Here is a 13989-nt window from a genome sequence, read left to right as displayed (position 1 = left end):
ACAACTGTCGGTAATGAAGCGAATGTCTTTGTAGTCGCAGGCAAGAGCCCTTTTCATGTTGGTGTTTATGAGGTTTGGAAAACTGACTGGGTCTTGGGAAAAGGTACCGCACAAGAGTGAGAATACCAAATGGCCTTTCAGTAAATCTGTCCCATTTTTGAGAGTTTTGGCACCGATTCAGCATGACAATTGTTGTTCCAGTTGTTCTAGCATTTGTGCAACAGTTAATCAAATAAACAGAGGGACTCATTGGGGTCCTAAAAATGGGACCTACCTCCACCACATTAGCAGATCTCTTGGATCACCCCTTTCTGTAAGTGTGATCACTCACTCAAGTATGAGTGCTCCAAGGGGTTTTAGAGGTTATCTGTGTAGGCCAATGGTTATCAAACTAGTTGTTTTGGTTTTTTTGTTTTGTTTTTCTTAGCAACTCTAATGTTACAAGGACTTCTGTTACATAAAGGAGATGTTCTGGTTGAATGGGTGGGTGTAGATCTAGAGCTCCTCACTCCTACGACACTCCCAAATCATGCCCCTCTGCTTACCTCCGCTCTACTCCCCATCTTTTCTCCACTTCCCCCGACCCTGCCCACTCCACTAAAACTTCCTTGAAATCCTAGATCTCCATGAACAGTTCAGAAACTGCTGGTCTTGTTTAATTCCTTTATTTCCGATAAGGAAAGTGATGCACACAGTAGGGAAAGGTTTGCCCAGTGTTGTACAGCTGTCCACCAACAGAGCTCGGAATGCTGGGAGAGAGCCCCGTCCGTGTGTCCACACATGCCCGAATGTCCTGTGTTTCTCTCTCAACCCCCAGGTTCTGACTTTCCCCACTCCATCCTGCCTGTGGTTCTGTCAGTTTACTTTCTCCATCTCTTTCCCCTCTTCACTCATTCCATCTCCTGAATTTCGAGCTCTTGCCTCTCACATGGACGGTTATAATTGCCTCTCCTCCCATCCTGCCCTCAGTCTTGGTCCCCTTTCTGATTCCATCCTCAGCCGCCTCCTCTGCCCACTTTGAGGATGGAACCCCTTCTCCTTAATGTGACATTCAAAGTTCTCCACAATCTGGCCCCTGGGTGGCTCCCATTGGTTAATTGTCTGCCTTCGGCTCAGGTCATGATCCCTGAGCCCTGGGATCGAGACCCGTGTGGGGCTCTCTGCTCAGCCGAGAGCCTGCTTCTCCCCTCTGCCTGCTGCTTTGCCTACTTGTGCTCTCTATCTCTCTGTCAAATTAACCTTAAAAACAAATGAAGTTCTCTACAGTCTGCCTCAGTATCCCTTGCTGTTTTGACCTGCCCCTGCTGCAGCTGAGTCAGACCGCTCACTGTTCCCCAAATTCATGGTGGGCAGACCACCTCCATGCCTTGGCTCACTCTGGTCCCTACACGGGAACACTCCGTGTGCCTCAGCCCCCTCATCTGAAATAAAGGCCTTAAACAAGATTAGGGGTTCCTGAACTAGTCCATGAAAATGTGGGATTCCAGAGAAGTTTTGGAGGGGTAGGGGGAGATGGGGTAGAGAAGCGGTGGGAGTGAGGTGGGCATGAGGTCTACCTCACCTGCTTCTGCCTACTTCCGTCCTGTCCTTCAAAGCCCCAGTCAAACCTTCCTCCACAAACGTTCCTCAGTTCTGTTTTCTCTCTATGCGAGTAAGTTATGTCCAACCTTCTATGATTAGCTTTGGACTACAGTTAGGGGCGAGCGCGCCTGTCCTTCCCACAATACATAGCAGTTCACTTGTGGGCCGGAACTTTTTTGAATCTTTGAATCTTCAGTTTCCAGCACAGTGCTGGTGGGAAGAAAAAAAAAATCTTTAAATGTCCTATTATTGAGTAAACCAAACTCAGTTTATCCAAGTTCACACTTTTCATTTGATTCCTCTGAACACAGGAAGCTTCTGCACTTTTTGCTTTGGGAGAAGTATTAGGTTAAAGGCCTAAACAGGTGCCCAACAGAATGGTTTCTAAATTCCTTGACATTTGCATCAGATAATTTATCTGAGTTTCATTGCCTACAGAGCAAGATTGGCAGTATTTTTTTTTTTTTTTTATGAGCCACATTAAATTCCTGAATGCCAAGCCCTGCACAGAGCCATGTTATCTTCAGGGCAGGTGTGAACGGCCTCTCAGTTCTTTAGACTTCAAGGTGCTGTGTAATCTATTCCAGGTGAGATACTGTCACTTGCAGTCTAATATTTTCATCGCTACTTTTCTCATCTCCCCGAAGCCCTCATGAAGTCTCCTTAAGGCAGAATTTCACATTTCTTGTAAATATTCATGCTTTAGTCCATTAAGAGTTATGTTTCTCATAAAGAAATACGCTTTTATAGATCCTGACGATAAAAAAGTTTTGTTCTTGTGTCACGTTTTGTAACAAATGTGGAAGAGCATATAAAGTTTAAAACCGTGGAATCAAAAAAAATAGGAAGTTATATAGGAAATGAGTCTCAGTTTATGCCGCTTCTCATGTGCCTCCCAGCCCATCAAAAATGGCTTTGCAGAGGCAGCTCTAGCTGGGGTCAGAGGAATGGGGTCAGGGGAGGTGCTCCTCTACCATCTGGAGGCTCATTTGCTCCTGGCATTCCCAGCTGAAATGGTGAGGATGCGTTTTTCCCAAGGAAAGGCAGCCTTGCTTCTCAGTATTTGTTTCAGATACATCTCGGGCTTAAAAAGGTGGTTGTGGGCTGGCCTGAGTTCCCAACTGCCATGTATAATGATGTTTGAAGTTCCAAAAACCAATTTGCAAATTAAGGTTTGGAAACAAGCTTTTCATAAATGTAGGACTGCTTGGATTCATTTCCAAGCCTAATTGAATTTTTAAGAGGAGCCTTTAAAACTCTGTAAACCTTACTCATTTCCATGCATTCATTCAACAAATATTCATTGAAGGTTTTCTCTGCCAGTTGCTGGTGCTGGACTAAGCACTAAGAACATAAAAAAGGACAAAACACAGGTTCTGGCTTCACGACGATCTAGTCTTTTAACCTCTCACCCAATGTGGGGCTGTAGGAATCTTTTCTCAGCCCTCCTGCCCTGCACGACTCACGCACTCCCCAGTCCACTCCTGGCTGTGGCTGCCCGCAGAGCAGCTGACTGCCTCATCAGCCTTAGCTACGTTAGTGTTTACCTCTTTCCTTTTTTCCTCTGACCGTCTGCAAGAAATACAAGTTTCTTTTAACTACTACTTAAAACAACTGAAGTACAATAAACTTAAGTTCATTTTGTGACTCGGTATCATATGTATATACAAACACATAAGAAAATGTATTGGAAACAAATAGTTGACAAAGCAGTGTGCACTCTTACTATGTACAGTCCCCTTGGATATTTCTTTCTTTCTTTTTTTTTTTTTTTAAGATTGATTGATTGATTTGAGAGAGAGCATGTGAGCGAGGGGAGAGGCAGAGGGAGAGAGAGAAACTCAAGCAGACTCCACACTGAATGTGGAGCCCGAGGTGGGGCTCGATCCTAGGACTTGGAGATCACAACCTGAGTCAGATGCTTAACCAATTAGCCACCCAGGCAACCCTATATTTCTCTGTTTTTTAAGTTGTATTGCCCTTTCTCTTATTTTCAGCTTTATTGGGGTATAATTGGTAGATAAAATTAAAATATCTTTCAAGCATAGAGTGTGGTGATTTGATTTGATAGACATATACATTGTGAAAGATTAATCCCATCAAGTGAATTAACATGTGCATCACCTCCCATACTTACCTTTATTTTTTCCTTCGGTTTTTTTTTGTGTGTGTGTGTGACAACACTTAAGTTTTACTCTCTCAGCAAATTTCAGTTCTACAATACAGTATTATCCACTATAGTCACCGTGTTACACGTTAGATCCCAGACCTTATTTATCTTCTGATCTAACTGAAAGTGTGCACCCTTTTAACAGCCTCTCCCTGTTTCGCCCACCCTCCAACCCCTGGCAGCCACTATTCTAGTTTGACCTGTTTTTTCTCTCTAATTCCATGTATAAGTGATTCAATACAATATTTGTTTTCCTCTGTCTGGTTTGTGTCACTTAGCATAATGCCTTCCAGGTTCATCCGTGTTGTTGGAAAGGGCAAGATTTTCTTCCTTTTTAAGGCCAAATAATATTCAACCATATATATGGCTGAATATTATATTCAATATATATATTGAATACATATATATACACACACGTATATGTGTGTATGTGTACATGTACACATGTACATGTACGTGTGTGTATATATACATATATATAAATAATCACATATATACACACACGTATGTGTATGTACATATACATATACATGTATATACATATACGTGTGTGTATATATATATATACATATATATATATATAAATAATCACATTTTTTTTTGTCCATTCCTCCATCAGCAGACACTTGGATTATTTCCATACCTTGGCTATTATGCATAATGCTTCGGTGAACATGGGAGTGCACATATCTTTTCAAGATACTGAGTTTCTTGCCCTCTAATAATTTCTGTTCTTTTTAATTTCCTTTAAAAATGCTGGTCGTGACACATTAAATAGATTTCAGAAGCTGCAAATGAGTCACAAACTGAGTTCAAAAACCACTGAACCTATCACGTGGTCTTGGGACGGCTGGCTGCCTTTGGGGCAGCTTAGGAAGCTCTGCCAGCCTAGTGACCACCTGGCTCCTGCAGCAGGAGTCAGCACAAGGAGGGGCTTCTCAGAGGGGAATCAGACAGTCTGGATTCTGGTCTGGCTCCCCCGGTGACCAGCACTGTGATCCCAAGGAAGCTGCTGTAAGTTGCCGCCACGCAGCTATAAAATGGAGATAGTCATGCTTGCCGTGTGTGACTTGCAGGATGGCAAGATCATCCACTACAGTGACGTGCATTAAAGTATATGGAAAATACTAAGAACAAAACAAATGCGAGTTATTGTTGAATAGCCTTGTTTTTCCCAATTAAAATTTAATATCAGAGGAACAACTTGGAGGGACCATTTGTTTCTTTATAGACTTGGAAAAAGATCCTTGCATGGGCTATAATATTATGCAATTTCATAAATGAAAATCTCAGAGTGGCATTTGTTTGTGATGTTGTAACTAGGTTTGTATTTAGGAGCTCAGCTGGGTCATCCTCTCTCCTCTGCCATTTCTGTAACCAGAAAAAGTTACACAACCAAGGAAGCAGCTGGTGGTCAGTGGGCTTCTGACTCATGAGCCCATTTGTGTGCTTTGCCTGATAGGATCTCCTCCAACCTGCTGATTTAGAAACACTAATTTGTTCTGTTTACAAGGCTACCTTTTTTTTAACTGAAAACAATAGACATTAAACAAAAGTAACCAGCAAAGGAGATAATTTTGTGAAGAAGGGTTTAAAAATGTAAACTCCTAGAGGAAATATGGCACTTTTCTCATTGATCTTTCCCTTTTTCTTTATAACTTTATTGTAAACCTCATGTCAGACATTGATGAGAATGCATCTGTTAGGTTGTGATGTTCCTATTTAAAGCCTCTTACTCTAGTCTGGTATTTTCTGTGTTGGCGAACTACTATTAGTTGCCCCTTCCATGCTAGCTCAGCCCGTCCCATTAGCTCTCCATATCTTTTCTTTATCTCTCCATGACTACTTTCTGATCCTTACAAGGAATCTCTACACTCACCTTTGCTAGAATTCAGTTCTCCAAAATACCATCTCTTTCACCTTGTACATAACAGAGGACAAATCAAATAGTAATATAATAAGGACTACGTTCACTCCAAAGAGAGGGAAATAGATGTGACACTCTTATTCTCTAAAGAGTGAAAACGTTCTTTACACAGTTCAGCAATAAGCCATAGCTCATAACTACCCTGTGTATTCCAGAGAAAAAAATATATAAAGGGCGTAAAATTTAAGCAACTCTTTAAAGCTAGCTTTAAGCTGATATCATGACCTTTATAGCTTCTGCATAGATACTCTCCATAGCTATGTAATACATTTGTGTGGTATGCTTAAGCACTGAATTGAAAAAGACTGTATTCACACAACATTATAGTGAACAGGTGATGCCTAGGGGCGCTGAAGCATACTGAACCTTTGGAGAAGAAGGGATGGCTTTAAAGAGGAACCTGTTGGGGTGCCTGGGTGACTAAGGCAGTGAAGCGGCTGCCTTTGGCTCAGATCATGATCCCAGGGTCCTGGGACAGAGTCCCATATCGGGCTCCCTGCTCAGCGGGGAGGCTGCTTCTTCTTTTCCCTCTTGCTCTGCCTACTTGAACTCTCTCTCTTAATGCAAATAAATATTTTTTAAAATAATAAAAAAGTAAAGAGGAACCTTTTGCTCACCTCTGCCATCTTGCAGGTAACCTTTCTGGAGGGAAGCATTGCTGCTGGTTAGGAAAAGGGTCTCAGCACACCTGCTCTTGGGCAGGCACAGCTATCACAGTACAAAGTGGGCACATTCTTGACAGATGAGAAATTAAGAGCCAGATATCCTGACTCCCATATCTGTGTTTAGACTTTACTCATTACTAAGTGTGTGACCTTGGGAAGGTCACTTAGTTTCACTATGTCTAAGTTTTTTCATCTGTTTAAAAAAAAAAAAAAAAAGACTATATAATATCTTCCTTGCAGGTTTAGTGAAAAGTAAAAGAACCAGCTATGCAAACATGTTCCCTCTGAGCACCCCCTTCCTAAAGCCCCCGGAAGACATCATATCTTACGTCAACAGAACTACTGATGCTGGGGCAAAAGGCAGCTGAATTCGGTTTATGATTGACTTGTATGCACTAAAACATCCATCTACACCAGAAGAATCAGAGGAAATCTTCATCTCAGATTTTAGTTGTTCCATTTACTAACTACCTAAAGATGATAACCCAGGGGCACCTAGGTGGCTCAGTTGGTTAAGCATCCGATGCTTGGTTTGGCTCAAGTCGTGATCTCATGGGTGGTGAAACCAAGCCCCACCTTGGGGTCTGTGCTCAGTGAGGAGTCTGTTCGAAGGTTCTTGCTCTCTGCCTCTCCCCCAGGTGCATGCGTGCTCTCACTCTCTGTCTCTCAAATAAATAAATAAATCTTTAAAAAAAAAAAAGATAACCCATACTGCTATACTTTGGATAACTCTGAAGTTAAAGGAAACTTGCTAAAAGCGGACTTTGGGGGCAAAATACTGAATTACTACTTTTCCGACTTGGCACAAACTGGACACATTATAAAGGAGGATGTAGTAAGATGTAGGGATCTGTTGGCCAGAGATTCGAATGCCAGCAGTCTTTAAGTGACCCTCACAAGTATAAACAAAGAATTTGACTTCACAATCCAGATAAACTTGGATTCCAGTTCTCATTGCGTCTTCTTATTAACTGTGTGCCCTTGAGAGAATTACTTAATCTTTTTTTTTTTAAGATTTTTTTTTAAAGATTTTATTTATTTATTTGACAGAGAGAGATCACAAGTAGGCAGAGAGGCAGGCAGAGAGAGAGAGGAGGAAGCAGGCTCCCTGCTGAGCAGAGAACCCGATGCCGGACTCGATCCCAGGACTCGATCCCAGGACCCTGAGATCATGACCCAAGCCGAAGGCAGCGGCTTAACCCACTGAGCCACCCAAGCGCCCAGAATTACTTAATCTTGCTGAGTTTTTCAGTTTTATTCACGTACAAAAAGAGGAAACCGTTTGTGAAATGGTCAGCACAGTGCCTGGCACTTAGTAAGTGTTCAGGAAAGTTTTGGGGTTGGGGGGTGACTGACAGTGGTCATTATCAGCATGAACTTGGTGCCAGAGGGATGAATCTCAGATAGCTTCTGGATAAGCACAAAAACACAGTCCTGGGGCTGCTATGACAAAGTACCACACACTGGGGGGCTTCGCACAACAGTAACGAATTGTTACAATTCTGAAGGCTAGCAGTCTGAAGTTAAGGTATCTCCAGGAACATGTTCCCTCTGAATCCCGTAGTGGGAGAATCTTTCCTTGCCTCTTCCAGATTCTGGTAACCCCAGACATTTCTTATTTCGTGGCAACATAGACCCAGTGCTTCCATGAATTCATGCAACATTCTCCGTAGTTCTCTCCACATCATCTTCCCTCTGTGTGTGTCTCTGTGTCCAAACGTCCCCTTTTTTATGAGAAGGCTAGACAGATTAGGGCTCACCCTAATGACCTCACCTTAACTTGATGTGTCTGTAAAAGTATTATTTTTAAATAAGGTCACATCCTGAGGTACTGGGGGTTAGAACTTTATATACTTTTGGAGCAGACACAGGTCAGCCCATAGAGTGAGTATACAGACTTCCTAGAGTCGAATGCAGCAAACCTGGCCATACTTCTGTTTTAAAGTTTGCAGGTTTCCGGAAGTTGGGCAAATTAGGGCATCTAAGAGAGGACTAGCATGACAGCGGTATTCTGGTATTGGCTAAGTAGTGAACACTTCCCTAATCACAGGGGCAAAAGGCCCTCAGACTCAAGCCTCGCTGGGAGCTCTCATTTTCACCTCTCTAAGTGAAGGGCAGACAGGAAGTGCGTACAGCCTCTGCTCATCCCCACGGAAACAGTCCTGAAGTCATAGATTGAACCGTGCCAGATCCCTAGGGGGTTAGAATAATGGGAAAGATTTATCTTCCACTTTCTCCCTCTCTCTTGTAATCACTTTTAAAATTTCTGACCTTACTTAAACATCAGACTTGACCCAGGGAAGTGTTACGAGTCTGCCTCTCCTGGATCTGAAGATGTCGGGCCTGGGAGAGAGATCATGTCAAATATCCACCCCCCCTCCCCACCCTGGGAACGAGGCTCAGTCACCCAGCTGGCCCGAGGAGCCCAAGAAGGCCAGGGTTTCACGAATCCCCCTCAGAGCTACAGGTAAATCCCTAACCAAGATCCTCAGATACCAGAAGAGCAAAAGGAACACAGCAGAGGTAGAAACTGAGCATTTAAGAGGATAAATTTACAAGTTGCAATAGAAGGTATTTTAAGAAATCGGATGGAATACTGGCCCAATGTAATGAACCACTCACCTAAATAAACAGTGGAAAATGCTGGAAATTGTGGGGAAAAAAATTGCTAATGAAGTAGAATCATTCAATCCTTAAATTGAATGCTGTATTAGTTTCTTAGGACTGCTGTAAAAAACTACCATATCCTGAGTGGCTTGACAGAACTGGCAGGGTTTCCTTCTGAGGGCTGTGAGGGAGACTCTTGGAGGCCTCTCCCCGGGTGGTTTGCTGGCCATCTTTGGCAGCCTTTGGTGTGTAGATTCATCAGTCTAATCTCTACCTTCGCATGACAGTCTGTCTTCTTCACATAGTCTACCTTCCATGATGTCCTTTGTATCCAAATTTCCCCCTTCTATAAGGACTCCTGTCACACTGGGTGAAGGCCACCCCAATGACCTCAGCATTACCTGATTACTTCTGTAGAGGCCTTATTTCTACATAAGATCACATTTTGAGGTATAAGGGATGTAGGTCATCGACATCATTTTTAGAGAACACCATTTAATCCATAGCAAGTACTGAAAGATTTAAAATAGTTTAACATGACATTTCCTAGTTTAATTCATAAGCAATATGTAGGATAGTTTCCCCAGGATAATTAAAATGCCAGCTGGCTGAAGGATATTGGGGCAGTGAGGACATATGGGTTCTCCACTGATAGGCTTTCGGTCTAAAGCCATTCCAGTTGAAAGTCAGAACTAACCTCCACACATAAAGCTCTGAACTATCAATTCTTCACTAAGGTTGGGTGTTAAGCCAGCCCCAAAGATGACTAGAGAAGGGGATTATATCCTCCTCCAGGAGGACATGTGCATTTTCTGGCATGGGAAGATAAAGCTGTCTGATGATAAATTTCCATCTGCATTTTAATGAGAAGTGACATGGATTATGAGTGTGACAGAGAAAATGCGAGATAAATGGCATTCCATTTATTGGACATTTTTAGCCACAGCTCTGTCCCTCTACCCTCCTCTCCTCAAAATAGAAAGCCAGAGAAAAGTGAGTCACTAGGAGAGGAATAAGGGAATACAAACAGAAGATGAGACCCCTCCCCTGCTTTCTTCTGCATTTCGGAGCCTTTTCTTATGTCACTATGTGTGATGAAAAGGAGTTAAAGATTCTCAAGTTAGAAAAACCTTTCTGCCCAGTTATCCCCTTCATACTTGGAAACAGCAGCATGCTTTGGGATACATACAAGCGCAGAACCTATATCCCATATCATGAGGAGGATAGTGATAAATAAAAAAAGTTAATAAAAATGGTTAACAATCATCTAGAACGTACCATGTGCCAAGTACTGCTCTGCGTACTTTTCAAATAGTTGTTCATTTCATCCTGAAACAGTACTACGAATTAAGTACCATGACCTCCATTATATAGATGAAAATGAGGCCAGAGAGGTTGATTCCCTGACCTGGCCGCCTCTTCCCTGCCTGGATGTGCATAAGTACTGGCCCTGGCCCCTGGCTCCTGGCCCCAGGCTGCGCACTCCTGGTGGTTCCCTTGCTCTCTCCAGCTTTGCATGTAACGGATGTTATCCGCTGCCTGTGCTCTCACAGCTCTAACCTCTGGTCTGCGTGGGAGACTCTGGCAGCAATTGTAATATGACATCAGATCCTGCTTGATGAGCAAGCTTCTCCTCCGGGCACAGCGGGCTGGAGGGGGTGAGAGGAGTGGTCTCAGAGGGTCTGGGATCATCCATGACCCTTTACCTTAAATAGCCAGCCCAGGAGACTAAATTCCACTAAATATAACTCTCCCTTTGTAGACAGAGGTCTACAAAGAGGTAGTGAGTATGCCTCTTCCCACAGTGGAAGACCTAGACTCCTATAAAACTAGCAACTCCTCTCATTTCATTGTGATTAATATCACATGACTTTCTTATGCCAATTATATGCAAAAAAAAATCTCCAAATGACTTCTCCATATCTTAACTTCTAAATCCTGTCTTGTCACAATCAGAGAATTGAGGAAAGGAATGGAATATGGTGAGTTGTAGTGGTGCGAAGAACCCAAACCTTGGGCTCGGCCAGAAGGCGTCTAAAATCTGATGTGTGTTTATCTTGAAAAAGTGATTCGATTGCTCTGTGTCAGCTCTACTAATCTAGATCGTAAGACAGGAGTAATCATGTCTCCTGAGTGTTATTGTAAGGGTTAGATGAAATGGATCCTGCCCTGCCTGTTGCCTGGCACCTAGTAAGGCCCACACAGATGGGAGTTCTCACCATTAAATAAGCTTTCTCGTCATTTTAAACAATTTGTTTGCTTCACTCTTTCAAAGTCAAGTTTGGCTAGTCTGGTATATCCCCCCCCACCACCTCTTTTTTTTTTTTTTTTTAATCACCTGTGTTATGTTTATTTTTAAACAGACAATAGCTGTTGTGTTTGGCTTTTTTAGCCTTAGAAGTGTGTTACCTACAACTTGAACAAGGAGTCAAATTTAGCAGAGTTCATTGTTAGCAGCAGCCCCAGGCGCCTGGGGCCTCCTACAATCTCCCTGGGGCCTGTACACCCATTGTATAGAGGTTCCTGGGGGAACTTGAGGACTTCAGTTCTCTCTGGCAGGCATCAGAGCAATTCATCTGAGCAGAACACCATGATATTATGACATCTTTGAGACAAAGGAGTTCCAGTAAGAAAAGCCCCAATTGATTAGTGATGTCCTAGCTCTGAAGGCAATCGCTCGGCACCACCAAGACTATTTCCTCAACTGTGAAGTGGAAAAGATAATAGTGTTTATCTCACTGGTATTCTAAAGATCACTAGAACATGTACATGATGGAGGTGTTTTGTAAATTACAGGAAGTTAGAATTGTAGTCCATTATTGCTTGGATAGATCTGACTGAGTTCATGAGTTGGCTCTGAAAACTGCTTAGCCACTAAACAGGATGGATTAACAGGACAGCCCTGCTGACACATTATAACAGGGCAACCTCTCGTTTTGACAGGAAGCCCTTCCCGCTTTCACTATTACCATAGACAAAGCCTAGTTTGGATGGTGGTACATGTGAGAAAAGGAGAAAGCTAGTAAAGTAGGGTGAAGGTCAGAGCAGGGAGAGGGCATCCCTGTGGAGAGGGGAGAAGAGAAGCAGGAAGACATGAGGAACAGGGCTTTTCTTTTGCTGCAGCTTAAAAAAAAAAAAAAAAAGCAAATGACACCTCGGGGTTCAGATGCATGCTCTGGAACTGGGACAACCCTTCTCAAAGGTTAAGACCAGGTACTCACTGATGATACATATTCAGCTCCATGGAAGCTTTCAACTTAAAATTTCTTTGACTGCATTTCTGAGTTTCAAAAACACCCTTCCAAAAAAATACATTAAAAAAAAAATTAGGATTGTGTTTTTTTTGGTTTGGCCTTAAAAAAAAAATTTATTTTTAATCCAAAACCATAATTGTGGCCTACCAAGATGGATTCTCCTCCCATACAGCGAGGATTTAATTTTTCCAGTCCCCTCCCTTGGTGCCTGTTATCCTCTTCTGGTTTTTTGATGAAGTACACATGTTCTAGAAGACTCTCCTGGGCCTCAGACATGAGCAGCTCACTGGCCACTGCCAGTGTCCTAATAAGGGAATGAACATGCTCCTGTTGCTGAGGTAAGAGGAGTCAGGCGGTGGAGGATATTTTTGCTGATTGAGGAGGATAAGGTGTGGTTTGGCAGGTACCCCGTTGGTGGGGCTGACTCCCGACCGAATTCTCTTTTTTTCGTAACAGACTGTAAGAATTGTTTCCTCACAGATCCTGAGCTGGGTTTTAAGATATTCTCCCGACACAGATCACCCATGATAGGGAGAAATAGGAAATTGGGGGTTAGGTCACATCTTTATCATGAGAGGACGTGAAATGCTCCCAGCCGCCAGGCCTGCTCCTCCAAGGGACCGCCACCAGCCAGCAAAGGTGGCGTCAGACCCCGTCAAATCTGGTCAACAGGGAGAACAAGGAATATATCACTCGGGCTATTTAACCAGTGTTTAATAAGTGTAAAAAAAAAACTTATTTGCACAATATGAAATAACACCTGCTTTCTGTTTATAAATACTGATATACCTCAATTCAAAAAATACACAAAGAGAACTTAGCATTAGGATCAAAAGGGCGAGTGGCACCATCCGTTTCCTCTCTGATCTCTAAATACTTGCCCATGGCTTCTCTCTCCACGACTCTTTTCTGAATGACTCTACACTGCCTTTTCACATAACTGCAGCTGCCGCCAACTCTCCCTAAGTCACTCATTATGAATCAGTGTTTCTCAATTTGGTTGTACACTGGGCTCAATTGGGGAGCTTTAATGCCTGGATCATAACCCCAGCGGGTCTGGTTTAATTGGTCTGGGGCACAACTTGGGCAGAGGGATTTTTTTTTTTTTGAAGGTTGATTTATTTGAGAGAGAGTGCCGGGGGGAGGGGCAGCAGGCAAAGGAGAGAGAATCTCATCAGGCCCTGCACTCCGCAGGGCTCAATCCCAGAACCATGAGATCATGACTTGAGCCAAAATAAAGAGTTGGGCGCTTACTGGACCGAGCCACCCAGGTGCCCCAGAGCAGAGGGATTTTTAAAAGCTCCCCCAGGTGATTCTAATGCATAGCCAAGGCTGAGAACCAGTGTTCTGAATGTATCCTCTGTTGTGTCATCCAGCCCCCAGATGGCAGAAGCAGGCTCCTTTTCTTTCTGATGTTTTGAAGCCTTTAAAGAAAATACAGTATATATATGAAACAGGTCAGACAGGTTTCCTCTCAGATTGGGAGGTTCAGTTCAGTTGTTTTAAGCCTAACAGTAGGGAATTGTGCTTTCAACCAAAATCAACTCCTAGACACATGGTTATTGTCTACACTTCATTTCTCCTGCATGCAAGAAGTGAAATTCAAAAAACAGTGTATCTTTTCCAATGTCAAATAGTGAAGTTATAATCTTAATTTTTTCTCTGTTTTTATGGAGATTATTCATTTCTTGATATCTAATTTAGTTAATAAATGCTTCTTTATTTGGCTTTTCTTTGAATAGTAAGTCAGTTTTACATCCTGAAATTGTGTAATTGCCACCTGTG

General features: G+C 42.8%; 1 protein-coding gene across 7 annotated transcripts in view; it reads left to right on the top strand.

Moving 5' to 3' along the window:
• CALD1 (caldesmon 1) overlaps nt 1–13989 on the top strand; it is a 185720-nt gene that overhangs the window by 114003 nt on the left and 57728 nt on the right. The gene's annotated exons all lie outside the window — the stretch shown is intronic.

This window comes from Mustela nivalis, assembly GCF_964662115.1.
Source record: "Mustela nivalis genome assembly, chromosome: 12".
NCBI classification, from domain to species: domain Eukaryota; kingdom Metazoa; phylum Chordata; class Mammalia; order Carnivora; family Mustelidae; genus Mustela; species Mustela nivalis.
The sequence above is the reverse complement of the archived record's forward strand: the minus strand, read 5'-3'. Positions and strand labels throughout refer to the sequence as shown.